The following is a 27,277-nucleotide window of genomic DNA, read 5'->3' as shown; positions in this document are numbered from 1 at the left end:
AGCCCTTCGTAAGGATTTCTGTTAGGAGAAGCCCAGGCCTGGTGCCACATCACCTGGTTGGGTCTTTGCCCATCTGTGAGACGGAAGCACTTTCAAGCAAAGAAGATAGCTAGTCAGACCCATTCTAGAGGGAAAAGGAGGAGTCAAAGGTGGATCCCCTCAATACCCGCCCCCCAAGAAGCAGCCTTAGAACCTGGGCAGGGACTGTAGTGTGTGTCAGGGGGTGGTGTTCGAGACCAACCTGAAGCCATATCCCCCCCCCCCCTTCCCGTCCCATTTTCCTTCTCTACTTTCTGTCCAGTTGGTCCTGCTGTCCTTAGTGGCTGGCTACCTGCACACTATCCCCCAGATGTGCATGGTCTCCAGATGCACTAGAAATGAATTTAGGCTTGGCCTGATGCTTGCAGTCCCTGTCCTACTGAGGCAGAGGCTGGAGGTGGTCACAAGTTCAAGGCCAAGCTGGGACACGTAGTGAGCCCGTTTCGCCTCTTGATACATTGGAATAATTCTTACTCCGTCCATCTGGTCCCGGTCTCCAGTTAAAGACACTCAGGTCAAGGTTTAGCCAGTGTCTCAGTTTTCGTGTCTGGAAGGTAGTGCTAGCCACCGGTGCGTAGCTCAGGTAGCTAGGGTGGAACCCTAACGTGCTCCCCAGGCGGCCGAGGTGGGCGCGTGGCGTGGAGGGCGCTCCCGCCGACGGAGCTGCGCGGAGGGGGCTGGGTGCGGGAGGCGCGGGCCCGGCTCGCGCAGCAGGTCCCCCGGGTCGCCGGCGGGGCCCGGGTCCGCGCTTCCTCCTTTCTCCGGCTCGCCGCGGCCGCGGCCCCTCCTCCCGCGCGCTCCCTCCCCCTCGCCGCTGCTGCCGCCGCCGCCTCCTCCTCCCTTTCTCTAGGTCTGTCTTTCCCGGCCCGGAATCTACCCGGCCGCCCCGCCGGAGCGGCCAGGCCGCCGCCCGCCAGCGCCGCGCGCCCCGCTGGGGTCCGCCCGGGCGCGTCCGGAGCCCGCGGCCGCCGCGCAGGTGAGCGCCCCCGCCCCGCCGGCCCCGCGCCCCGCTGTGGGCTCCCGCCCTGCCCACTCCCCGCCGCGGCCCGCGACCTGCCCGCCGCGGCCTTTTGTTGGGATGCGCGGGGGAAGCCGGGAGGGGCGCGGGGGGCACCGGCGCGTGGGGACCCTTGGTCGCGGAGTCCCCGGCCCGGCTAGGCCACATCTGAAAACCCGGCCGATCGGCGCCGCCCGCGACCGCGACTTGCGGGGCCCAACGCCCCCGGCCCGGAGTGGGTGGTGGGGGTGGGGTGGGCGCTGGGGACTGGACGCCTTGCCGGTCACACGACCCAAGGAGGTCTCTGGGCCTCGGTTAGGGCCTGGTGCTCCTGGCCTGGAAGAGACCGGGCCACTCTGCCCTCGTGGCCCCCCCAGCCCCCAGTCTCGCCCCTGTTTAGGCCCAGCGACCGGCCGGCTCAGAAGTTGGCCAAAGTTTTGGGGTTTCACTACTACCGCTAGGTCCACTTGCCCACCCGGGCAGGTAGTGGAGGTGAGTTTGTGTACCCTGCTAGGACCACCACTTGTCATGCTGTGTGTCTTGGGGACAACTACCTTCGCTCTCTGAGCCCAGGCCCTCCTCAGTGATGGGTGGTCCTGGCCAGGCTGAAGGGTGGAGTGCACAGAGAGGACTCACCCCTGATAACCCTTAAACCTCTAGGGTATTCAGAGGACGGAAAGTGGACAGAGGCGTGTGAGGCTTATGGGGTCCTGAACAAGGTCTTCCCAGCCCCACAAACTGCCCAATAAAGGCAATGGTGATGGGTTCACCTGGGTGGAGGTCAGGTTCAGTTTCCAAGGTGGGCATGGGGGCTCTTTCCTGACCTGTGACTCCAGGTATCTAAGTTTCTTGTTTTTCTGCATGATCTGAGCCGGGGCTGCTCCTTGGACCCGTCCCATCAGCGACAGGGTCCTCGGGTGACTATTCCCTGCACTTCCGGAGCTAAGGCGTTGTCATACATGGGGGGAAGGAGCTCAGTAAATGATTTGGAGCCTACATGAGATGGCTGGGGTGCTTGTGACAGCCACCAGCTGAAGAGGGTAACTCTGCCTCAAAGGGTGCCCTAGAGCCCCTTCAGAAAGAAACAGCGGAGCATCCTCCAGCCGCTCAAAGCTGGTTGAACATAGTCCGCTTTGGGTTCCCTTTGGCCTCAGCCCTGTCAGGGAGGAATGGGCAGGTGGGATGTGAGGGAGCTCAGTGGTATAGCACAGGTTGTGTGTCCAAGGCCCTGGTGCTCGCCGCAGCACCACAGGATGGCGAGGTAGATCAGATGGAGCCGTGATGACCAACCAGAGCTGCTGAAGTCCACTGAACTCCTGGGGCTAGCCCAGTCAGCAGCTGGAACTGGAGCCTAGACGGCAGAGGAGCTGGCTGGCTGCCCTTTAACCTGCAGTTGACAGTGAAGGCTGGGGGGGAGGGGGGTCAGGCACAAAGCACTGTTGGAAAAAGCTTCTCCCATATCACCCCCACCTGGCGGAGTCATAAGGCCCTACTGGAGACAGGGTGTGTCCCGGTGAGGCGGCCTTTCCACAAGGGGAAGTGACTTATAGCATGTCACCTCTCTCAGCTGACTGCCTGCCTACATCCTGGGGTCCACACTGAGAGTGAGTGCCAGGAGCACCACTATCTCGTGCTCATCCTTGTCCTTTCAGCGTTAGGGCTACCCTATCTCTCCCACCCCATCCTCTTCTGTTCCCTGTTGTGTTCCTTTCTCCCAGCCCTCCACCAGTCTGGGTCCTCCAAGCTCCAGGATCTAGGGAGGACTCAGTTAAATGATTTTTGTCCCTGCTATCCATCTGGTCCTCGACGGTTTCTGATTGTACATTGAGCACTTACTATGCGCCAGGGCCCGTGAGCTTTGTTGAGCAGCTTTGTGGTTGGAGGACCAGACGGCTTCCTGGAGGAGGGAGGGGCTTGAGCTGGAGGAAGCAGTGGCCAGCTGGTCAAGAGTGCAAGTGGGCCAGCCTTCTTCCTCTCTGCGCAGAAGGTCATCTGCCTGGAGACTTACTGGAAAACTGTGAACGGGTCCTTGGCTCCTAGAAACTGGAGTATGGAGGACAAGCCAAGTGACCAGATAAATGAGTATCTATAATCATGGCTGTGATAAGGCCAAGGTCTGGGGAACAGAGGGATCTTGAAAGAAGAGTGTAGGAGGTACCTGGGCATGAAGCTAGGGAGGGGTGTGTGCAGAGCCCTGAGGTGTTGGGGGGGGGGTTGTATGCCTGTTGTGGAGAAACAAGGGGAGAGCTCTGAGAGAGGACGGACCAACAGGGCCTGCTATCAGTAGGGCTGGTCTCTGTGAGGGGTCCCTCGAAGCCTTGAGAAGGATCTTGACCTCCATTTTTACACAGGGAGTTGTGCGAAGCAGCTTAAGCTGGAGGCCAACACACAGAGCTAGTGGAATAGGGTGGAGGCTCGCCTCCAGTATTCTGTGGGGGCCCGATCAGATCTTAAGAAGCTGGGGCTTTGAAGGTATAGTAGGAGTTCATTCAACCCATGAAGTCAGAGGCGGTGAGATCCAGGGATCAGGAAGCACAGTGCAGTGTGGGGGGAAGCTTGGGAGAGAGCTGCAGGGCAGGGATAGTCAGCCAGGAAACTGGAGATCATGTGTGTGCATCTGATAGGCCTGAGTTCAAGTTATGGCTGCTGACCGTCCCATTTGCTGTGTGTCTTTGGGTCCTTCACTGTATCTTCCTGAGACTTGGTTTCTTCACAGAAAAGGAGGCCAACCATCTCTCCCTTTCCAGTTAGGGTTAAGAGAAGGTTCTGTGCCTGGCAAAACAGACCCGTGGGCTGTGTGTAGCATTGGGAAGTCCATTGGTATCTCCGGGCTCAGTCTGGCCATCCGTGTGGCCATGGCCTTGAGTGGATGATGGCAATGGGTCTGAAGGTCGGTCCCAGTTTGGGCAGAACTTGTCTAGAGGAGGATGTTGACAGGAAAAGACAGCAGTGCTGGGTGACCATGAGCCCGCACTCTCTGAGCCAGAAAGCCGAGCTGGGGGTTGTGCCCCTGAGATGGTCTAGTCTAGCTTTCTGGATGTACACTGTTAAGACCGAGAGAGCAAAGGCCACTTGCCTAGGGTTTCCCAGGTGACAGTCCAGGATGGGCTGTAGGATTCTGAATCCACATTCAGCACTGGTGCTGCTGGAGTCTCGGAACTCTGTAGAGGACCCCTGTGAGCTAGAGCATGGTCCTCCTGTCCCCTCCGTGGTCCTCCTGTCCCTCCGTGGTCTACCTGTCCCTCCGTGGTCCTCCTGTCCCCTCCGTGGTCCTCCTGTCCCTCCGTGGTCTTCCTGTCCCCTCTGTGGTCCTCCTGTCCCTCCGTGGTCCTCCTGTCCCTCCGTGGTCCTCCTGTCCCTCTGTGGTCCTCCTGTCCCCTCTGTGGTCCTCCTGTCCCTCCGTGGTCCTCCTGTCCCTCCGTGGTCTTCCTGTCCCTCCATGGTCCTCCAGACTTCACAGCCCTTTGTGCCTCCTATGTACATTAACTTCCCCGGGGGTGGGGGGAACCTCTCTGACTTTCTGGGGAGAAACCATCACCTTTGAGGGGGTCTCAGTTTCTTCATCCATAAAGTAGGGCTGATTCATGGCTCCCTGGATGTCCCAAGAGGATGAGCATGGAGTACCTAATGCGTTCAGGGCAGGTTAGAGACAGACATGGGCTAAAATCTTACCTCCTAGTAGCTGGTCCCAGTACTGTGACTTGAGGCTGAAACTGTATAATGGGCTTGCAGCTGGCAGGGACAAGGAGAGGCTGGGATCCCACAGACCCTCCCTGGAGTCGGCTCTGCCTCAGGAGACCTGTTGCTCAAGGCCTCATTCTACTGGTAAGCCCAGAGTCAAATCACAGACTCTTTGCTAGAGTAATTGTAAGTAGCTTAATCTACTGATGTTTAGTGTATGTTCTATATATTTTCTCTTCTCTGGCTCAGACACGAAGCCCTGACTCCTGTTCCACAAGCCGAAGTGCTGTGCTGAGAAGCATTCTGACATCCAATTTTGGCTTCATGGGAAGCAGTGCTGTGATAAATTAGTAATGTCTGCTCTGGGCAGAAGCTTAGCAAGCATGGTGTGTGTGCTATGAGTTTGTCATTCCTGATCTATCCAGACCTTCTCCTTCACTGTGTGTGTGTATGGGGGGCGTGGGGGGAGGTGAAGGAGAAAGACCCAGGGCAAGTTAGCCAAGCTAGGAAGAAAATGCTAATGTCTTTTTTTTTTTTTTTGATGTATGTCTGTCCCCACTAGCCAGCCTGCTCGTGACCTCAACACTGTCAGATGGCCTGACTAGAGAGAGGGCTAGGCATTTAGGGAGAATCCCAGAGCAGGAAGCCAGAACCCCCATCTCTCCCACTCATTGCTGTGGGACTTGGGACGAGTGACTTCCCCTAGGACTACTCAAAGGATTTCTAGAAAGGAGAAGTGAGAAGAAATTAGAAGACTGTGGTGTTTCTCTTCCTGTTCTGCCCTCGGTGTCTTCCCGTGCTTGAGAACCCGAGACAGGTTGATTGGGGCAGGGACTGTCTGCCAACTATTGGTGATGGTGGGCATGGGTCCTTAGGCGTCCTTGGGCCTGCTGGACTGTGCAGCCAGCATTGTCAAATTTGACACTGGGGGTTGGAAACAGGGCCGGGGTGGCACCAAGAGGCACGGCCGTCTTGCTGGAGTCCGATAGTGTTCCTCAGGTCACTCTGCCCACTTGTGGCCTCCATTTGACTTTATCTGATATTATTAAGTATCCACGCACTACGTTCTCCAGAGCTGGAGCACAGCAGGATGACCCACTATCTCTGTTCCTTATCCTGGAGTGGGTGGAACTTTTTTTTTAAAATTTATTTATTTATTAAAGATTTCAGTCTCTTCCCCGCCGCTGCCTCCCATTTCCCTCCCCCTCCCCCAACCAAGTCCCCCTCCCAAAGAGCGATCAGTGTTCCCTGCCCTGTGGGAAGCCCAAGGAAGTGGGTGGAACTTTTATTCCTATTACGAGTAGGGGCTCTGAGAAGCAAAGGACCGTGGCGTGAAATGTGAGCATGGACTTGTGGTGTCTCGGTGATTGTGTGTGTCTGATCCTGGTGAGTGTCCCCAGTGTGGCTGACATCTTTCTTAGGGAGATTATGAGTTCAGTGACTTCCTGGGGGTTCATGTAACTGTGGCTGGTGAGTATTGGATAGGCCAGGTACCCGATCTTTTGGTAGTAGTGAGGCCTAGGGAGGCAGTTGACTCTGGGTTTGAATCCTGGCATAGTGGTCTGCTTGTTACATCTGCTTGTGGGAAAAATGACTGCTCTGTGCCTCAGTTTCACCAATCTGTGTAGCTCTAGTATAGCTATGAGAAGGTGGCCTGACTGTCAGGCATGCTAGTGTTTGTCCAGTGTTTGGGCCCAGGGCCCACTCAAGGTGTTTTGAAGCTGTGAGGGAAGCTGATTCTGTGGTGCGGCAGAAGGGCAAATTGATCTGGGAGCCCTCAGGGTTGGCACCGGCCACCTTGGACTCTGGTTGCCCTGCCCTGAACATCTAGGAAGGATTGCATTGATTGGAACCTGCCAGCTCCATCTAGCTACTCTGAGGCAAGCTCCTGCCTCTTCCTGCTGCTCCTAGGACTTGATCACATATCTGCCCCATGACCTCTAGTGCCCAAGATTCCCCTGACTTGTGGGCCCTCCCTAGGAGGTATCTGCCATCTGGGCAGCGGGTTCTCCACATGCTGGTCCACATGGCTTGGGTACAGCTGTACTTTCCTTGTGGTGGCAAGCAGAGGCTCAGAGAAGGGTCTGAGCTCTGCGGAGCTCCTGGAGATGTTGCCTGTGGGGACCGAGTTCCTTCCTCAGCAGGAACCTCCCTTCTTCCATGTGTCTCTGTGGTTGTTTATCCTGCAGGAGCTTTGAGCCACTGGCTGGTGTTGTACTTACTACATAGTTGGGTGTCCATGTCTTTGCCTGTACAGGTCTTCCACTCCTGTGAAGGTCCCCTATTCTTGTTTTTTTTTTTGTTGTTTTTTTTTTGTTGTTGTTTTTTCGAGACAGGGTTTCTCTGTGGCTTTGGAGCCTGTCCTGGAACTAGCTCTGTAGACCAGGATGGTCTCGAACTCACAGAGATCCGCCTGCCTCTGCCTCCCGAGTGCTGGGATTAAAGGCGTGCGCCACCATCGCCCGGCTCCCCTATTCTTTTATTGGGCAGGTGTGTGTGTGTGTGAGAGAGAGACAGAGACAGAGAGAGAGTCTTGCTATATATATAGTCCAGGCTGTCTTGGAACTCATTTTGTAGCCCAAACTGGCATCAGTAATCCTCCTGCCTCAGTTTTCTGAGGGTTGGAATTATAGGATCCAGCATACACTGGGCTAGGCCTCCGGTAGCTGACATATCTCTGGCTCTCCCCTGAGCCTCCTCTACCCTTTCTCCTGCTGTCTTTCAAGACTCCAGCTCTGTCTGTAGGTGGCAAGTCCTGACTCAAGGCTGGTTTTCTCTCCCTCTAGGGAAATGTGTGGAAATTATCACTCCCAACAGTATAGCACTTTACAGTTTGTATGTAGTTACCTGTGTGCCCCAGCAGCACTGTGAGGGAGATAGAACCCAGTGAGCACCTTCATTTGAAAGAGAGGAAACTGGCCTCAGCTGGGGCAGCTAGGATACTCCCTTGCTTCTGAGTCTTTTTTTGGGGGGGGGGGGTTCGAGACAGGTTTCTGTGTGGCTTTGGAGCCTGTCCTGGAACTAGCTCTGTAGACCAGGATGGTCTCGAACTCACAGAGATCCGCCTGCCTCTGCCTCCCGAGTGCTGGGATTAAAGGCATGCGCCTTGAGTCTGCCTTTCCTGTGAGTTCCTAAGTGGATCAGAGAGGTGAAGGGACTTCCCTGGGGTCACATAGCACTGAAAGGGTAATGCTGGGAGGTTCCTTCTAAGTATTCAGTGGCCAGGCTGTGCCCTGTGGACTTTGTTCTGAGCTGTACCTAGTCCCCAAGGGAGGCTGAAGCCAGCCCTGTTCCACCTGCCTCTGCTGGGGGCCTAGGAAAATAGCTTCTTCCTTGTCCGTGTCTTCATCAGGAGGCAGCAGCTTTTCCTCTTGGCTCAGCTGGAAGATCACAAACTCCTTCTCTTTAAATATCTCACAGCTTTAGGAAGTTTTGCCTCAGTGGTCGAGGTCGAGGATCAGGAAGGGAAAATTGTCCCAGGCAGAGGATGGTGTCGTCAAAGGCTTGCAGGTGGGGCAGCCTAGGATCTGGGGCAGGGGGGTGTTTATAAGTAGAGTGGGTCCCCACTGCAAGATTTGCCTCCTGCTCCCCACCCCCACCCCTCCAGGTGTTCTAAAAGCCTGGAACCAGATGAGCCACCATTCTATTTGGGGACAATTCTCCTGTTCCCATTTCTATCCTGTGCCCTAGTTTTAGAAGCAATGTGGGTTTGGTTACCAGTTGGCCACTTGCAGGCAGCTCCCCCTCCATCCACTCTGCCCACACCTTAGATCCATGGCATCATGGCCAGAACAAGCCTTGCCTGCCTTTGGGGCTGTCTGGATGGCCTTGATTAGCAACTGATGATGTCTGAGCCAGTGATGGGGTGCACACCTGGCGGGGGAGGGGGCACAGGAGGCTGCTCCCAGGCTCTGAGAGGAGATGCTCTTTAGAGGACAGGACAACATGATCAGTGTTGGGAATTGATCTGGGACTCTCCGGAAACAGTGCTCTGGGGAGCTAAGTACAGACCCCGATGGTTGCCTCTGCTGTGAGCTCGGTACCACAGAAATGATGGCAGCCTGACCATGCCAGGAGGGCTTCCCGGAAGTGACACCCAGGACTTAAAGGGTGAGCAAGAGGTGATGAGAGAGAGAAGAGTGAGGGCATGCGAGACAGAGGGAGCCCAGCAGCTAAAGTGTGTATGTGTAGTGTAGCATGTGTATATCCGTGAGCGTGTGTGTGTGTGTGTGTGTGTGTAGCCTGGGGCTGTGGTCATGTATAGGTACTGAGAACGGGCCCTCGTCCATCTGGTGCACTCAGACTTTGTTGTCTTGAGTGATGGGAGCAGGGCAGGCATAGGTGGCGGAGGGCAGAAGAAGATGAAGTGGGGCTGGGGTTCAAAACAGGGATCAAAGCCTGGGTGGAGGACAGAGGCCGGTCTGAGAGGAAGCCTGACAGGGGCTGCTGGTGCAGTGTGCGAACTCCTGGACCTGGTGCCCTCTGTAGACACCCCAAGCACACAGTGAAGTGATTACACACAGCTTGTGAGGTGGGAGGCCCCCGGGGACATGGATGTGCCCAGTTCTGTGGGTCATGCCAGGCTCACGCAGTGTGGCCTTGCTGCAGTGGCACAGGGAACCCTGCTGAGTGGTTCCGTCCGGGAATAGTAAGCCTGGGTGGGTGGGGGGCAGGGAGGACTGCCACAGTCCCCTCTCACAGCATCTCTTGGTCACACTGCTCTTCAGGAAATAGGGGGATCCTCTGGTGGGTTCCACAGGCACCTGGGGTGGGCTCTGATCCAGGTCCCAGGCTTCATCCTTTTGGGTGAGCCTCCCAAGACACAGTCTACCCTCTCTTGAGCTCCCCATGGTCTGAGAACTATCTACTGTGGGACCCAACAGGCCTGGCTTTGAAGCCTCATTTTGATTCCAGCTGAGAGAGCTTAGCTAAGTGATCTTGCCTTCCTGAGCCTCAGTTTCTCCCCCAACAGACACGGAGGCTCTCCTTTGAAGGTCTGTGTCCAGTATTGTAGAGTGCCGGGAGAACCTGGCTCAGAGCCGAGGCCTTGCTGAGCTGCCAAGGGGCAGTTTCCGGACGCCCTAGGCTCTCAGTTCCAAGGACAAAGCCCCTTTGTGGGGAGACAGATGGAGCCTGGGATCCCCCTCCCTGGGAAGCAGGGCTGTCTGCTCCTCCTCTACACTCCATCCCCTGGGAGAAGGAGCTTTCTGAGGCCAAGAGTGGGAACCCGGTGGGTTGCACATCCTGACCGTTCTGGCTGGGGAGCCCAGTGTCTCTTCCCTGTCCTGACCATTTCTCAGGTCAGGCATCCCTGGCAAATCCCGAGCCTACTGTGGGCGCCCTGTGCATCTGTCCTTCCATCTACTCTCATCCTCCAGTTCACCCATTCATCTTCCCATCCACCCGACTTCCTTCCTCCCTCTACCCCGGGAACCAGGCTGGCCTTGACCGCACAGAGATCTGCCTGTCTCTGCCTCTCGAGTGCTGGGATTAAAGGCGTGTGTCACCACCGCCCGGCACTATGTGCAGGTTTTAATACACTTACGACCAAACAGCCGGCTGTGAGGGAGTAGACGTGGCCCTGCCATCATTTACAGATTGTTGTCATCAGAGAGAAGAGTTGGGCCAGGAAAGAGAAATGGAGGGCCTTAGGCAGGGTTGCGGGACCCTTATATCCCCTGAAAAGATCTCTTTTGAACCGAGGCTGGAGTTGGCTGGGATGCTGCTACTGAAATGCCTATTGGAGTAGGCGACATGGGTTCTGAAGATGCAGAGAGAGTGAGGGAGTGAGGCTTGTGTGTGTGCGTGTGTGTGTGTGTGTGTGTGTGTGTGTGGAGCAAACTCAGGGCAAAGAGAATGGCCAGGGCAGGGGCCCTGTGGCAGGAACATGCTGTTTCCAGGGAAGGGAGAGCTATTGACCTGTACACTAGAGGGAAATGGGGGGAAGGGTAGGGCTGGTGTGGGGACCAGTGGATTTCTGAGGCCCCTGAAAAGACTTGGTCTTTCCTTTAGGGTGGGGCCTTGGTAAGGTCAGGGCTGAAGGATTTAGATCCGTGTTTCGCAGATGCTTTCTGCCCCAGTGGTGGTGCACGAGAGAAGGAACAAAAGTGTTGGGAGCTGGGGCTGACAAGGTTTGGGCAGGGCTGGGTTTGGACTGTTAAGGCCTAGGGAACCTATGGCTTTAGAGAATACAGACCCAGGTCCTCAAATCCCTGCCAGTGATCTTAAAGTATACCCGTTTCTTGTCTTGGGAAGTGGAGATGGCTCAGTATCCCTCTAGGCTGGGGAGAGCTTGACTCCATCCTGCTGTGTGTACTGAGCCTCAGTTTCCTCTCTTGTTAAAGTCTCTCCCTCGGTCACTGCAGGAGTCTGGGGCGTGAGGGCCTGCGCATCCACTGCTGGACTTCGGAGCAAGGTGGAGTTTCTTTGAGATATCTCAGCACCTTGGGTTGACGGTTCCTGGAATCAGAGTCCAAGGCCTCTTCCCACAGCGGGAAGCAGCTCAGAAGGGCACCATGGTTCACAGAAGGCCTAGCCTGGCGGAGCAGATCAGCGTTCTGAGCTGGGTCACTTAGCTGCCTGCCTCCAGGGCCCAGCTCACCCTGTCCTGTGCAGGCTCCGCTCACTTCCAGGCCTTGGCCTCCTTTATCCTAGAAGCTGCATTTCCAGCTTCTTAAGATTGCAACATAGTGTTGTCATCTATATCTCGTGCACCAGGGACTCTAGAGTAACAAAAGTGAGACAAATGGGGGAAATCTTGTTTCAGGCAAGTTACAACTATGTGTTAGGTTGCGTTCCTAGCTGGCCTGGGGTGCTGTGGCCTCAAGGCTGCAGGGTGGACACTTTGGATTTCCAGACTTAGGACACAGCCTAGTGGGCACAGGTCAGGGACTGAAGTCCAGAAGACAGTAGCAGGAACTACTCATTCTGCACCAGGTTTGCTGTGTGAGCTTTATTTTCCACTTGCATAGCTTGTATCTTCCCAGGCTGCAGGTCCAGGGTCCAAAAGCACCCCCTCCACCTTTGCCAGGGCCAGCTGGAGCCTGCAGGCACTCTACCCAGTGGCACTGGCGGAGCTGGTTTGAGGCTTGACAGCCCCTAGCATGCTTGTACTGAGAATGCAGGACCAGACATGTTCTGACTGCTGTGGCCCTTGGACCTGCCTGCTCCCCCGCCCCCATGCACCCTCTCTCACTCCTGCTCACTCCTTACTCACTTGGCAGACACCGTCCCCCACCTCCCATCCAGTTCCTGGCCCAGGCCTGTGCTGGGTGGGGCCCGGGACTGGAGTTGCTTTATGTTTTACATTGCCTGTGTAAGTCGGGTGATCAGAGTCTCTGCTGGGAGCTCGTGCAGTGCAGGATGCGGGGAGACCTGGGGCTGGGGCTCAGCTTCTGGAATGAATAGACCTATGGTTTAGGCTACCTCTTCTTCCTGGGAGGTTCTAGGTGGGGCCCATCCATATCCCTAACTACCCAGTCACCCACTGTCCATTTACTGTCTATCCACTCATCTACCCTCCACCCTGTCATCTTCCATCCATCTGTCCACCTACCTAGCTGTCTTCACCCATCCATCTACCAGTCCATCCTTCTTCCTATCTGTCCATGTATCCACCTACCATCCATCCACCTGTGCATGCATCCATCATCCGTCCATCCACGCATCCATCCATCCACCCGTGCATGCATCCATCATCCGTCCATCCACGCGTCCGGCCGTCATCCGGCCGTGTACACTGGGCACTTCTTTGCCCTGGAAAGTGTTCTGGAAGCTGGAGACACATTAGAGAAGCAGCTGGACACAAGCCCCGCCTTTGGGGTTTGTCAACCCTCAGGGTGGCCAGAAAAGTAGCAAATAAGGGATCAGTGTGCATGGTCGGCTAGAGGGAGCCCAGTGCTGTGGGCTCCACCCATACACCAGGGAGCGGATCTGGGTGGGCAGCCAGGATGGTGCCCACACTGAAAGACTGGCTGGCACTGCGAGCTCTCAGGGAGGGAATGCCAGTGCAAAGGCCCTGAGACAGGGGCATGCCTGGAGTGTTAGAGCAACATCAAGAGTCTGAGGAACAGGGTGAGAAAGGGGAGAATGGGGGAGGAAGAAGGCAGGAAGACCTGAGGGACGGAGTCGGGTGCCCAGAGTGGGGTGGGGCTCAGTACCTGTTGGTGAGGAGCATACGTTGTCTTTTGTAGTTCTCGGGTACTGAGTACCGGAGTACTCAGGCATTGTTCACTATTTAGTGTAGCATCTTCTGTATCGAGGAGCCATAGCAGAGCGCTTGGCCCCTCCCTCTTCCTGGCTCTCCCTCGTGTCATGCTAGAGTCCATCTCCAGTGTCCCACGTCTAGTGTATTTCTGCACAACTACGGATCTGTAACCTGCCCAAAGCCCACCATTTCTTTCTACCAGCCGCCCCCTCTTCCCTCTGGTGAGTTTTCACCAGTTTGCTGGTGAGGTTGATGTGGGTCATATGGGCAGCTTCCCTGCTGTGCTGAGTGGCCACACAACCCCAGGGCCTAGCGCTCAGTAGGTTCCCTACACAGTACCCATGGCTGTGATGGGCCGTCGATACGCAGAGCGTGCTTGCTGGGCACTGGGTCCTGTTCTCAGGGCTTTACAGACAGGAACTTACTTTATTCTCGTGGCCATTCTTTAAAGTAGGCTGTTTGTGTCCTCTATATAGGAGAGGAAACAGGCACAGAGAGGTCGAGAAGCTGTGCCAAGGTCACACAGTAAGAAAGGGCTGAAGCTGTGTTTTGAACCAAGGTGGTTCTGCTCTTAATCCTCACGTTGAGGAAGGGCTTTGTTCGCCCAGATAAAGAGGGGTTTCTCTTTTCTTTTCAGCTGGGTTAGGATAGGTGAGGTTGGGGGATTGGCCCCTGAGGAGGGAGCAGCCTGTGCGGAGGCCCAGCTGCTGGAGACTCATTTAAGGGTAAAGCGGTGGGAGGGGGTGGAGGGAGATGGAGCAAGCAGTGGCCCCAGCAGGCAGTGGAGTGTTGGGACCATCTTGCTGACCACTGCCCCCACTCATGTTCATGGAAAGGGAAAGGAGCCGGCGCCTGTGGACTCGGGTAGGGGTGGAGCTTAGGATTGCTTGTGCAGTAGGGCCTGGCCACTTGGTGTTCCTGCCCACCCATGTCCCCAAGGGAGATGCCACCTGGGTGTGGGCGGGGAGGAGGGGGCACTGTGTTCCCAGAGTCGAGACGCAACCAGAGCTGTTGGCAGGGAACAGCGGGCACCGTGGGCAGGGGCCGGCTGGCAGCCCCCCTCAGGGCCTATCCGCCTGCCACCAGTGGGGAGGGGCCGCCCAGGTGACCTTGGAGAGACTGGGAAAAGACCGGAATTTGTCATCTCAGTGTCCCATCAAGATCACTCCCTCACCTGAGCTTGTCAGAGATTCTGTGCCCAGACACCAGCTGAGGCCCAGAGGAAGTGTGGCCTGCCTGGGGTGACACAGTGATGGGGGACCTTCCTGAGCTCATTAATCAGTCATCTTGGGGTGTCCCTCAGGCCTTATGCCAGCAGCTCCTCCACTAAGTTGGGACAGCTCCAACCACCCCTACCTGTCTTCCTTGCCTGTCCTCCCTGCCTCTTTCCGGGACAGCATGGGAAGTAAGTGTTTTCTGGACCCTGACTTTGGATGTAAAACCACATGGCTGCGGGCTGCCGAGATCTCATTCTGGGTGCTGTTAACTCTTACAGGAAGGTCTGTCTCTGCCCCGCTGCTCCTGTCTTGCCTAGGAGTCTGCATTGGGGCCATTCATTTGCTGGGTTCCAGGCCAACCCAACCCAGCTGCACACTCTTCTCTTGGAGCCTCTTGCAGCCCCTGAGGGCAGCCTGCTGTAGGAAAAAACCTGAGGGCTTATCACAGGAGTCAAGCTGTCACAGGATGGACCTTAGACTCGCCCGTTTCTCCTCATCTGTAAAATGGGCTTAAGGATGGTACATGGGGGCTAGGCCTTCTTGTTCTCTCTCTCTCTCTCTCTCTCTCTCTCTCTCTCTCTCTCTCTCTCGGTTTTTTGATACAGAGTTTCTCTGTGTAACAGCCCTAGCTATTCTGGAACTAGCTCTTGTAGATTATCCTGACTCTGCCTACCAAATGCTGGGATTAAAGGCATGCACCACCATCACCCAGTTTTTTTTTTTTTGGTGTCTTTTTTAAAGTTTATTTATTTATATTTTAACGATGAGTGTTCTGCATGTATACCTGCATGCCAGAAGAGGGAGTCAGATCCTATTATGGAAGGTTGTGAGCCACCATGTGGTTGCTGGGAATTGAACTCGGGACATCTGGAACAGCAGCCAGTGTCCTCAACCCCTGAGCCTTTCTTTGATCCTTGTGTCTTTCTTTGATTCTAGCAGAGACAAGCATATCTCAGTGAGTTCAAGGCTAGCCTGATCTACACAGTGAGGCTAGACAGGGCTACACAGAGAAACCTGTCTCAGAAAAAAAAAAAGAATGACACATAGGGACTTGTGTGGTGGTCACACATATGGTGGGCACACGCCTTTAATTCCAGTACTTGGGAGGGGAGCAGAGGCAGGTAGATCTCTGAGTTCAAGGTCAGTCAGGTGTACAGACTGAGTTCTAGGCTAGCCAGTGCTGTGTTGCATGACTCTTATCTCAAGAAAACTCATGAAGGGTGCTGGGGATGTCGCTGGCAGAATTGCAGAATGCTTACCCAAGACCCTGGGTTTGGTCCCCACCACCGTGTAAACTGAAATTGGGAGGTGAACGGAGGAAGTTGGAACTTCAGCCTGGGCTACATGAGGCCCTGTGAGGGTCAAGTCTCAGTCCTCACTGCTCCCCTGCATATTTCCTTAGCCCTTTATTCTTCCCAAAGTCTCAGTCCTCACTGCTCCCTTGCATATTTCCTTAGCCCTTTATTCTTCCCACATGGTCAAGCCACTTGTGGAAGGCTACCCAGGCAGTTCCCAGAGTTGTACTAAAGAGAGAGTCAGAAAGCAGGTATCCGCCCACAGGGAGTGTCCCCCAAGAGCGATACCTGGGAGATGGGTGATGCCCTCCCAGGTGCTTTGCCCCACCACAGGTGGTCACTGCTAGGACTTGTCTGAATGTCAGCTGGGGGCCCATCCTTTGGCCCCACAAGCTCCTGTGCTACCCCTCTCTGGCTAGAAGGTTAGAGGGGAGGCTGTGGCAGCTTGGCTCCTGGGGCCTGTAGTGTGTAACCCACCCTTCCTTCCTCTTTCTGTCTGGTCTCTGTTCCCCTTTGGAAAAACGAGCTGGCCTGTGATCTTGGGCTCTTGGGAAGAGGACTGGAAGATAGCTGGGACCTCAGATGGTGGCTCAGGCACCCGACTTAGCTTCTTTGAATATTTTCTGGTAATTGTAGTAATTAGGGGCGGCGGAGCTGCGTCCCCAGCACCCCGGCTGCCTGGCTAGCTTATGCCCGAAATAACAACACACAAACTGTATTCATTTAAACACTGCTTGGCCCTTTAGCTCTAGCCCTTACTGGCTAATTCTGATATCCCGATCAACCCATCTCTAATAATCTGTGAGAACCGGTCTTACCGGGAAGATTCTATCTAGCCTAGTCCATCCTGGGTCGGAGCTTCATGGCGTGTGTCTGCCCGGGGGAGCGGGGCATGGCGTCTCTCTCAGGCTTCTGCTCCCGAGAGGAGAGCTGTGGAGTCTGACCTCACTTCCTCTTCCTCCCAGCGTTCTGTTCTGTTTACTCCTCCCACCTATCTTCTAACCAATAAAATGGGCCAAGGCAGTTCCTTTATTAGCCAATGACCTTCCTCCATCACCTGGTAACTCGGCAGACAGACAAGGCTGGCTGGCTATCCCTGTGGCCAGGGCATGGGAGAACTGGGGAGCTGGCAATGAGGGTCAGAGGAAGGTTCCTTACCAACAGCCTGTGGGTTAGGGTGCAGCCCCCAAGAATGACATCTAAGGAGGTTTCTAAGGACTTGTCTAGGATACCCCAAACCATGATGCTCCCCTGACCTGACTGGGTAGGTGCCTGTGGGGACCCCTGCACTGCCCAATCTGTCTGCCACCTGCTACTCATTCCTACATGGCAGGCACACCTACTTTCCCAGTGCTCAGCGGTGCTCTGGTGTTCCTGGCCTTGCTGAGAACAGCCTAAGGGAGAATGGGCAATGGTAGATGCAGGCCCTGCTGGTGCCTTCACCATGGGATGTCCCTGTGGGTCCCAGACAATCCATGCTTGCTTCCTAATGCTGTCTCTTAGCTGCTGGGTGACCTTAGGGAAACAGCTGGGCCTCTCTGTACTCTAGTTTTCTCATCTACAGAAAGGAGCTGACCACACAGGGTGGGGCGGGACATCCTGGATCCATGTGTGGAGTGTTGTCCCTAGGAGTCACCCTCCTCTGAGAGCCCCCAATTTAGATAGATTATGGGGTTTGTCCTCTGGGCTAGGGGGAGAGGAGGGAGGGCTGAGAGTGCTGGGTGACTCTGAACAGTCAATCCCTCTCCTGATCTGTGGGTTGGGGCCCGGGTGAGGCGCTGCTGGCCACAGCGCCCTCTGTGGTTCTCCCTTTGTGTGTCCCATCCCTTGGCAGCAGCCAGCCCAGCTGGTATGTAGCAGGTTCTCAGCCTGGTGACTTTTCAAGGATGGGTAACGGAAAGACTGCTTTTGCCTGAGACCCCACTCTATTGGGGGGACCCTGCTCTTCCCCGCTGCCCTTCAGGGGGGCTGCCTCTGCAGGAAGCCTGTCTGCTCGCTCTCTGCAGCTCTCGCATGCACACCCACTCTAAGGCTCTGGGTGACTAGGACAGTCACCTGGTGTCCATAGTAACATTGATCACTGTCAGAGACTGCGGCTTACCACAGCCTTGTGGAAGTCACTGACGAACATCCTTCTGCAGGACAGAATACGGAGGCTGAAGGCACTGAGTGGCCTGTGCCGCCATGACAGACTGAGCCAGGATCTGATCAGAAGCAGGTAAGCTGGGTGTGTGTCAGTTTCTGGCTGTGGGAGGGGTTGTGTATCTCATGTAGGCTGAACGTGAACTACATAGCGTAGGCTAGCCTCCAAATGGCTGAGTAGCCCAGCTCACTATAAAACACAGGCTTATCTCCAACTGACTGTGTAACCCAGGCTAACTTACAATTTACGGTGGCCTAGGCTGGCCTTCAGCTCACTGGGTAGCCTGGGCTGGTCTTGAACTCATGATCTGACTCTGCATTTGTAATTTGGGTAGTGTTAACAGTAGCTGTGTGTCCTACCCTCCCTAGTTCCCCTCTCTCTTACCAAACTGGAGATGTTACTGGATTTGAGATTAACTTATAGAAGTATCCAGTTTGCCAGTCTGTTGCTTGAACACTGTTTTCCAGAATAGCTTAAAAAAAATCACAATGTTAGAAGATCATTTCCCGTGGCATTAATCCATCTGAGCGGTTCATCGCGTGGTCTCATCAGAATTGTTTGGCTCTGTTCACTTAATGTAATATTTTTTTAATATTTATTTATTTATTTATTTATTATGTATACAATGTTCTGTCTGTGTGTATCCTTGCAGGCCAGGAGAGGGCACCAGACCTCATTACAGATGGGTGTGAGCCACCATGTGGTTGCTGGGAATTGAACTCAGGACCTTTGGAAGAGCAGGCAATGCTCTTAACCACTGAGCCACCTCTCCAGCCCCCTTAACGTAATATTTTTAAGATCTACTTAGTTAGGGCATCATGTATCCAGCTGTGCCAAGACTTTTTCTTATCAAATAATATTTCATTGTGTGGATAAGTCCTTATGTCTGTCTGCCTGTCTGTCTGTCTGTCTCTCTTCTCTGTCTCTCTGTGTGGGTGTGTGGGTATATATGCACACATGAACACACTCAGAGGCTGAAGTTTGACGTTTTCCTCAATCACTTGTCCATCTTATTTTTTGAGTTAGTGTCTATCACTGAACCTGCACCTCACTGTTTCAGCTAGACAAGATTGGGAAGTCTCCGGGATCTACCTGTCACTGCCTCCATCCCTGGGGTCACCGGCTTGTGCTGCCATGGCTGGCTTTATATAGTGCTGGGCATCTGAACTCAGCCCCAGCCTTGCACGGCAGGCACTTTGCCCACTGAGCCATCTCCCCAGACCCTACATGGATCTATTTCTAAAACATTAAAATGTTTCTGAGGGCTAGTGAAATGGCTCCATGGGTAAAAGTGCTTGTCATCAAGGCTGACAACCTGAGTGTGATCCCTGGAGCCCACATTTAGAAGTGACCTCCACATGCACACAGTGTCAGGAGTGCCCCTCCCCCAAACACACACACACACACACTCTGTAGGGGCTGGAGAGATGGCTCAGCAGTTATGAACACTGACTTCTCTTCCAGAAGACCTAGGTTCAATTCCCAGCACCCATATGATGGCTCACAACCATCTGAAACTCCAGTATCGGGAGATTCAACGCTCTCTTCTGCCTTCTTGAGGGCAAGGTATGTGTAGGGTGTACAGACATGCATGCAAAATACTCACATAAAATAATAAATCTCAAAAAATGAATTGTAGGCCGGGCGGTGGTGGCGCATGCCTTTAATCCCAGCACTTGGGAGGCAGAGGCAGGCGGATCTCTGTGAGTTTGAGACCAGCCTGGTCTACAAGAGCTAGTTCCAGGAAGGCTCCAAAACCACAGAGAAATCCTGTCTCGAAAAACCAAAAAAAAAAAAAATTGTAATAAAAATATCTTTAAATTTACATAAAAATTGCATGTGTTTATAGATAATATGTAATTGATTGATTGATTCTGTGCTGAGACCCCTGGTAGGCAACTGCTCCACCCTGAGCCACAGCGTGTGTGTGTGTGTGTGTGTGTGTGTGTGTGTGAGAGAGAGAGAGAGAGAGAGAGAGAGAGAGAGAGAGCGCAAGAGCTTTATAATGGTCAGACCCGAGTGATCCTGTCTGTCTTAACCTCTCAGTGTCTCTGGGTGAGAACATTCAGAATCAGTTCTTGCAGCTTCTGAAATGTGCAGTGCATTGTTACCTGTTGGCACCCAGTGCTCGGGGATAGGAACACAGGGACCTTAGTCCTAGAACATTCTGCACAGTGATCCATCTTTCCCCATCCTGTTTCCTCTTCAGCCTCTGGTAAACACTGTTCTATCCCAGCTTCTATGATGTCAACATTTCTTTTAAAAAGATTTATTTATTTTATGCATATAGATGCTTTGTGTGCATGTATATATCTGTACAGCAGAAGAAGGCAATGGGTCTACAGTTATAGACAGTTGTGAGCTGCAATGTGAGTGCTGGGAATTGAACCCAGAACCTCTGGAAGAGCAGTGCTTTTAACCGCTGATCCATTTCTCCAGCCCACCATGTCAACATTTAGAAAAGTGTTTCTTTTTACTTTAAATATGTGTGTATGTGTGTGTGTGTGTGTGCATGTGAGTGCTGGTTCCTGAGGTGACCTGAAGAGGGCGTCATTGCTCTGGAGCTGGAGTTGCAGGTGGTCGTGAACCACCATATGGATGCTGGGAACTGAACTCCAGGCCTCTGCAAGAGCAGCAAATACTTTTACTGCTGCCTCTCCAGCTCCCGATGGTTACTTTTTGAGGCTCCACATTGTGAGTGAGGTCAGGTAGGACTTCTGGTGCCTGGAATATTTCACTTTCCACATGTCCTCCACTTCTCTCCATGTTGATTCAAATGACAGCTTCCTCCTTTCTTTATTCATCAGTTGGTAGATACTGGACTGTTTCTTGGCTGTTATGAACTCTGCTGTGATGGACGTGGAAGTTACCATGTCTCTCTAATGTACAGTTTTATTTTGAAACTGGTGGGCAGTTTTATTGGAATTTGAGAACAAACAGCAGGATAGGCAGGCTGAAGCCCTTGGGTGCCAGGAGGAGGGAGATGGATAAGAATAAGGGAAAACTGTGCTTCCTGAGTTGGGGGCCAGGAATCCAGGTGGGCTCTGTGATGGACATCGGCCAGCCAGCTGCATGGAGTTAGGAAACTCTTCAGATGAAGCAAGGATGCCCAACAGTGCCCAAGGGAGATGGAAAGAGGAGAAAGACAAACTTAGGCTTTCCAAGTGGGCACAGCCATTGGCTCTAAGCCTAGTATTGCTCCTCCCGTTGTACCCGGCAGGTGTACACTCTAATCACGTGTGCATCTGATGGGCCTTGGGTGGTTTCAGTGTGAGGCCACAGTGAATGTTGCCCTGTGTGCAGTGGGGTGTGGGGTTTTGTGTGCTTGTATCTTGTAATTGCTGCTGATGGGTACTTGGGAGTGGATTTCCTGGGTGGCGTGGTAAGTCTATCGAATCTTTTAAAGGAAGGCCGTGCTGTTTTTCCAAGGGCCGCATCGCTTGATGCCCCACAACAAGAGAGGAAGGTCCAAGTGCCCCATGTCTTGACAGTGTCTGGTGCTGGCTGCCTTTCTGATGACAGACGTCCTGTGGGCAGGACACAGCGTCTCACGTGACGGACTTGCCTTTTCTTGTGGGTGCTGGCAATGTGCTTCTGTATGTCGGCTGCGGGCTGGTTCTTGGGAGAAATGTCTGTTTGTGTCCTTTGAATGTTTTAAACAATTGTGATTGTTGTCCAGTTGTGCTGGGGTTCACACCTAGGCCTCCCCACTCACGCCAGGCAAACACTCTGCCACTTAACCCCCAGTCCAGGAGTTTTTCTTCTTTAGACTTTGACTTATGTGTGTGTGTGCATGATCACAGGTGCCCTCCAGGCCAGAAGAGGTTTCAGTTCCCTAGAACTGGGGTATCAGTGGTTCTGAGCTACTTGATATGGGAACTGAACTCTGGTCCTCAGTAAGGACAGCAAGTGATCCTAACCATTGAGCCATCTCTCCAGCCTTAGAATTTTTTTGTTTCATTTTGTTTTTCGAGACAGGGTTTCTCTTTGTGGCATCCCTAGCTGTCCTGGAACTTCCTCTGTAGACCAGGCTAGCCTTGAACTCACAGAGATCCTCCTGCCTCTGCCTCCAGAGTGCTGGGATTAAAGATGTGTGCCACCACTGCCCAGCCAGAATTTATTTTTTAAATGTTGATTCCTTCCTTCCTTCCTTCCTTCCTTCCTTCCTTTCTTTCGTGTGTATGTTGCCCAAGTATCATGGCACATATGTGATAGTCAGAGGACAGTTTTGGAGTGTTGTTTTGCTCTTTCTACCATGTGAGTCCTGGAAGTTGAACTCAGATCTTTGGACTTTACCCCTCTGAGCCATCTTGCTGGTCTAGGTTTCTTTATATCTTGTAGATATGAACCCTTATTACCTGATTAGGGAATATCTTCTTGTTTTGGGTTGTCTTTTTCCTTTTGGACAGGGGTCATCTTAGCTGCTTTTCCCGCGGCTCTGACAAAGCACTCTGTCAGGAGCAACGTGAGGGAGACAGGGCTCTGGTTTGTCACCCAGGAGCACAGTCCATCATGGCAGGGTCAAGGTGCGGGAGCTTGACCCACTGATACTGCTCATCCACGGTCGGGAGGCAGAGGGGTGGATGCAGGCTGCTGTCCAACTGAGTCCAGGACCCAGCCAGGGAATTACCACCCATAGTGGGCGTGTCTCCCATCGACTTTCCCACCAGCCTGTCTTCCTAGTGAGTCTAAATTCTGCCTAGTTAACACTTAACACTAGCCATAACTTGCTGTGCTATGTAGCCCAGGCTAGCCTCTGATTCACGGTCCTTCTGCCTCAGGATCCCACTTGGTGGGCTTCCAGTCCTGCTATCCTCTCCTGGCTGCTCTCTTTGCTTTGTTCAGACCATCAAGGTTTTAAGTGGCGTTCGTGCGGAGCTCAGAGAACAGCTATGGGGAGCCAGTTCTCTGCTGCTTATGTTGTGTTCTGGGGATGGAACTGAGTTCATCAGGCTTATGAAGCAATTACCTTATCTGCTGAGCCATCTTGTCAACCCTGAAGCTGTGTTTCTGGTGCTATGTTCTGTCGGGTTGTATGGCTGGCTGTGGGGGCTGCAATCCACACTGTAATGATGCCCTCGGGTCTAAAATGTATTTTGAAACTAAGAGGTGCAGCTCCTCAAACTGTTTTCCATTTTGGGATGGCTTTGACAATTCTGGGGGTCTCGACTTTCCAGATATATATTTAAGTCAGGTTATCAGGTTTTGTAGAGAAGTCGGCTGGGACTCTGGCAGGACTGTGCCACCTCAGTTGATCGGGTGAGAGTATTGCCATCTTTTCTTTTGGTTTTTCGAGACAGGGTTTCTCTGTGTAGCCCTGGCTGTCCTGAAACACTCTCTGTAGTCCAGACTGGCCTCAGACTCATAGAGATCACCTTCCTCTGCTTCCCGAGTGCTGGGATTAAAGGTGTGTGCCACCACCGCCCCAGCATGGAGTATTGCTATCTTGTGTGTGTGTGCAAGTGTGCACAGGTGCACATGCATGTGTGAGTGTGTGCTGGGATGAGGCTCCTCAGGTGTGCACAGGTGCACATGCATGTGTGAGTATGTGCTGGGATGAGGCTCCTCAGGTGTGCACAGGTGCACATGCATGTGTGAGTATGTGCTGGGATGAGGCTCCTCAGGTGTGCACAGGTGCACATGCATGTGTGAGTATGTGCTGGGATGAGGCTCCTCAGGTGTGCACAGGTGCACATGCATGTGTGAGTATGTGCTGGGATGAGGCTCCTCAGGTGTGCACAGGTGCACATGCATGTGTGAGTGTGTGCTGGGATGAGGCTCCTCAGGTGTGCACAGGTGCACATGCATGTGTGAGTATGTGCTGGGATGAGGCTCCTCAGGTGTGCACAGGTGCACATGCATGTGTGAGTGTGTGCTGGGATGAGGCTCCTCAGGTGTCATTCCTCAGGTGCCATCTACTTTGTTGGTTGAGACAGGTCTCTCACTGACTTTTGGCCTCTCCATAGGCTAGGCTGCTGCAAGTGAGCCCCAGCTGCTTCACACAGCTGGGCTTCCAGTCCGTGGGCGCTGGGGCTCAAACTCAGGTCTTCATGGTTGTATGGCGGGTGTTGCTGACAGCACCCCCACTCAGCACACATTATTTGCTCTCTAACCTGTACACAAGGTAGCTTTCCTTTAATTAGCTCTTTAACTTCCTGGAGCAAGTTCCTAACTCTCGGGAGCTTAGGTCTTACCTCTCTTTTGTTGATCTTGTTCTAGATTCTTCCTTTCTGTCTCTCTTTCTTTGTTTTGTTTTTTACTTTTAATTTTCAATTTTTTCAATTTTTTTTATTTTTTGAGACAGGGTTTCTCTGTGTAACAGTCCTAGCTACCCTGGAACTCGCTTTGTAGACCAGACTGGCTTCGAACTCACAGAGATCTGCCTGCCTCTGCCTCTGCCTCTGCCTGCCTCCCAAGTGCTGAGATTAAAGGCGTGTGCCACCACTGTCTGGCTAGATTCTTTCTTATTATGGGGTATTCTTTTCTTACTTTCATTTTGGTTTATTTGTTGCTAATGTCTAAAAGAACAGTTTCTGAATTTGTGGGGCTGCGGCTGGAACCCAAGGCCACGTGTGTGCCTGGTGAGCACCACACCTTTCAGCCACTCTCCAAGCTCAATTAAAAAAGGGTTTTAAAATGTTTTCTTTTGTGTGTGCACATGTGTGTAAGTGGAGATCAGAGGACAGCTTTGGGGAGTTGGTTCTGTCCTTCCTCCATGTGGGTCCTGGAGACTCCATCAGAATGTGTGGCTGGGGCTTGGCAGCAGGCACCTTCACCACTGGCCCTGTTTTTACATGGAGATTCTGTAATGTGCAGCCTTCCTGAACTCACTCACTAGTTCTGAGACTTTAGTAGAATCCTTAGAGTTCCTCTCTATGAGATCATGATGGCCCAGCATGGCGGTGCATGCCTGTAATCCCAGAATTTAGGAGATGGAGGCAGGACCATCAGTTCAGAGCTAGCCTTGGCACTCGAAGTCATCCTGGGCTACCTGAGACTGTCTCAAAAGAAAACCAACAAGCAAACCAAAGGTGTCATCTGCAAGCCGAGGTAATTTGCCGCCTTCCTTCTTAGCCTGGGTGCTTTGTATGATGCTCTCCTCCTCAGCTGCCCTGGCTGGAGCCCTAAGTACAGTTTCAACCAGATGTGCGTCTGGAGACGTCTGGGCTTTCCTGTCTGTCTGTCACCATGAACACCACGTGAGCTGTGGCTTTTCTAGATGTCCTCTGTCAGGTGAGATAGTTCCCCAGCTGTCCTCCCCCAGCTTCCTTGTCTCTTCCTCTCCCTCATCCTCTCCCCCCTCTCCGCCCCGTGCTATTTGATAGACTCTCACGGTGCCCAGGATAGCCTCAGAACTTGTGATCTTCTGCCTCTGCTTTCTGGATGTTGGAATCTCAGGTGTGACCCAGTGCTTTGTGTGTGTGATTTGTGGTGAAAGGGTGTGGGGTTACATCAGACGTCTTGTCCGTGTGTTTATATCACCACACGCTGAGGTTATCATGAGGGTTTCTTCTGTAGAGTGGTGTGTTATTCACTGGTCTTTAGAAGTGAAACCTAACGTGTACCCTGGGATAAAGGGATGCTTGGCCTGGTTCAGTCTCTTCCCTATGCAGTTTGCTGGTTGTTTGTGGACAGCTTTACCTCTAGATTCTGAGATGTTAGTCTGCTGTTTGCTTATGGTGTCTTTGTAGAGTTCCAGTGTCAGGGTCATGGAGTGAGTTGGAGATGTGCCCTGATGGAGAATTGACCTTAACTCTCCCTGCATATCTGGTCCAATCCACCTGTGAAGCCTCCCTGTTAGTCAGCAAAGCTCAAGGGAATTTATCAATGAAGCTATCTGCCCCTCCTCTTTTTTCTTTTGAGACAGTGGTTAGTGATGGTGCTACTCTTCCAGAGGATCTGAATTTGATTTCTAGTACCCACACTGGGAGGCGTATGACCGACCACCTGCAACCCCACTTTCAGGGGATCTGACACCCTCTTTTGGCTTCCGTGGGTGGCATGCACACATGCAGGCACAGACATACACAAATAAAAAATTTACTGGTTTGGGGCCAACAAGGTGGCTCAACAGATAAGGATGCTTGCCGCCAGGTCTGACGACCTGAATTCAAACCCCGGGACCCATGTGGTGGGTTCTACAAGCTGTCCTCCTATGGTGAACCCGATGCCTGAGTCTCCTCTGCCCTTCGAACAAGTTTTCATCATGTAGCTCAGGCTACCCTCAAGCTCACGGCCCTCATGCTTCAGCCTCCAGAGTGCAGGGATCACAGGTAGGCGTCACCACACCCTGCTCATTTTATTTCTTTCAGGGTTTTGATAGTCTGCTTTCATCCCAGCCTGGGGATTTGAGTCTTTTTTTTCTTTCTTGTTCAGTGGCTTTTGCTGACCTTTTCAAAAGCACTAACCCGCTTTTGCTGGTTCTTCCCCTGTTTCCTGCTCTATCATTTCCACGCCAAGCTTTATTATTTCTTTCACTTGCTCATCCAAGTTTGGTTTGTTTAGACAGTGGCGGGTCAGTGTATTGATTGGAGACCTCCCTTTTGGGGCAGAGACATTTACACTGCAAAGTTCTCTATTGACTGCACGGAGACTCTTGCTGCTCTGTGTGGTCACTTTCTTTTCTAAGTATTTTCTAATTACTTTTGTGTTTTCTTCCTCTGTAGTTTTCACCTATCAGGCCCCCTGTCTCCTTCTGTTTTCGGTTCGTTTTGCTCCACCGTGACTGGAAACACACTCTGTATGATTTTGTTTCTTTTGAATTTATTGAGCCTTGTTTCATGGCATAGCATATGGTCTGACTTGGAGAATGCGCCATGCCTACTGGAGGAGCGTGTGGGTTCTGCTGTTGCTGGTGGCTGGTGTGGTTCGGCGTGTGCTTGTCTGTTGAGTCTTGTGGTGTATTTAAGGCTCCCTCAGTTTGCTTTTCCTGTGAACTGTCTGTGGTTATTTTTTCAGCTTGTGTGAACTCTTTATATATTAAGAAAACGCTCTTGTCCATCATACGAGCTGCAAATGTTTTTCCTAGTTTAAATGTTTAAATTTGTTTATCAAGCCAGACAGACTTTTTTTTTTCTTTTTCTTTTCTTCTTGGATTTTTTCTTGTTTTTTTGAGACAGGATTTTTCTCTGTAGTCTTGGCTGTCCTAGAACTCACTCTGTAGACCAGGCTGGCCTCCAACTCCAATTTACAGAGATTCACCGGTCTCTGCCTCCCGAGTGCTGGGGTTAAAGGTGTTTGCTGTCCATCACCAGGCCCAGCCTTTTTTTTTTTTTTTCACTAGACAGGGTCTGTTTATAGCTTGAACTTACCATCTTCCTGCCTCTTGAGTGCTGGGTTCACAAGTGTGTGCCTCTATATTTTAAGTTTTTATGTGGACTGCTTTATCTTCTTTTTCTAAAGAAACTTAAGTCTTATTTTATTACTCATGCTGACTCCTCCAGCACTCAGGAGTCAGAGACAGGAGGATCTCTGTGAGTTCAAGGCCAGCCTGGTCTATGTGGTAAGTTCCTGGACAGCCAGGACTATGTAGGAAGACCTGTCTCAAAACAAAAACACAAAAGCGAACACAACAACCAAAAACTTGACTCACACACAAAAAACAAAAGAAAAAGAAATCAGGCCTTGAAAGAGTTAAAAGCACTGGCTGTGCTTAGAGAGGACCTGGGGTTGGTTTCCAGCACCCACATGGTGGCTCAC

The 27,277-nt window shown here is 52.7% G+C and overlaps 1 protein-coding gene across 7 annotated transcripts in view; it reads left to right on the top strand.

Moving 5' to 3' along the window:
* Positions 1-664: 664 nt before the first annotated feature.
* Src (SRC proto-oncogene, non-receptor tyrosine kinase) overlaps positions 665-27,277 on the top strand; it is a 46,851-nt gene continuing 20,238 nt past the window's right edge. Inside the window, exons 1-3 of one of the 7 annotated variants that reach the window (XM_041670269.1) lie at positions 8,599-8,827; positions 17,577-17,653; positions 19,043-19,144. The gene's annotated coding sequence lies outside the window, so the exon portion shown is untranslated. Of the gene's footprint in view, positions 1,016-8,598; positions 8,828-17,576; positions 17,654-19,042; positions 19,145-27,277 lie in introns of those variants that run through there. The other 6 variants (XM_041670267.1, XM_041670273.1, XM_041670274.1 and 3 more) reach the window with 6 other exon arrangements.

This window comes from Microtus oregoni, unplaced genomic scaffold (assembly GCF_018167655.1).
Source record: "Microtus oregoni isolate MIOR12 unplaced genomic scaffold, Mior012 000020F_ref0000438, whole genome shotgun sequence".
Lineage (NCBI taxonomy): Eukaryota > Metazoa > Chordata > Mammalia > Rodentia > Cricetidae > Microtus > Microtus oregoni.
This window is presented reverse-complemented; position numbering and strand designations above follow the sequence as displayed.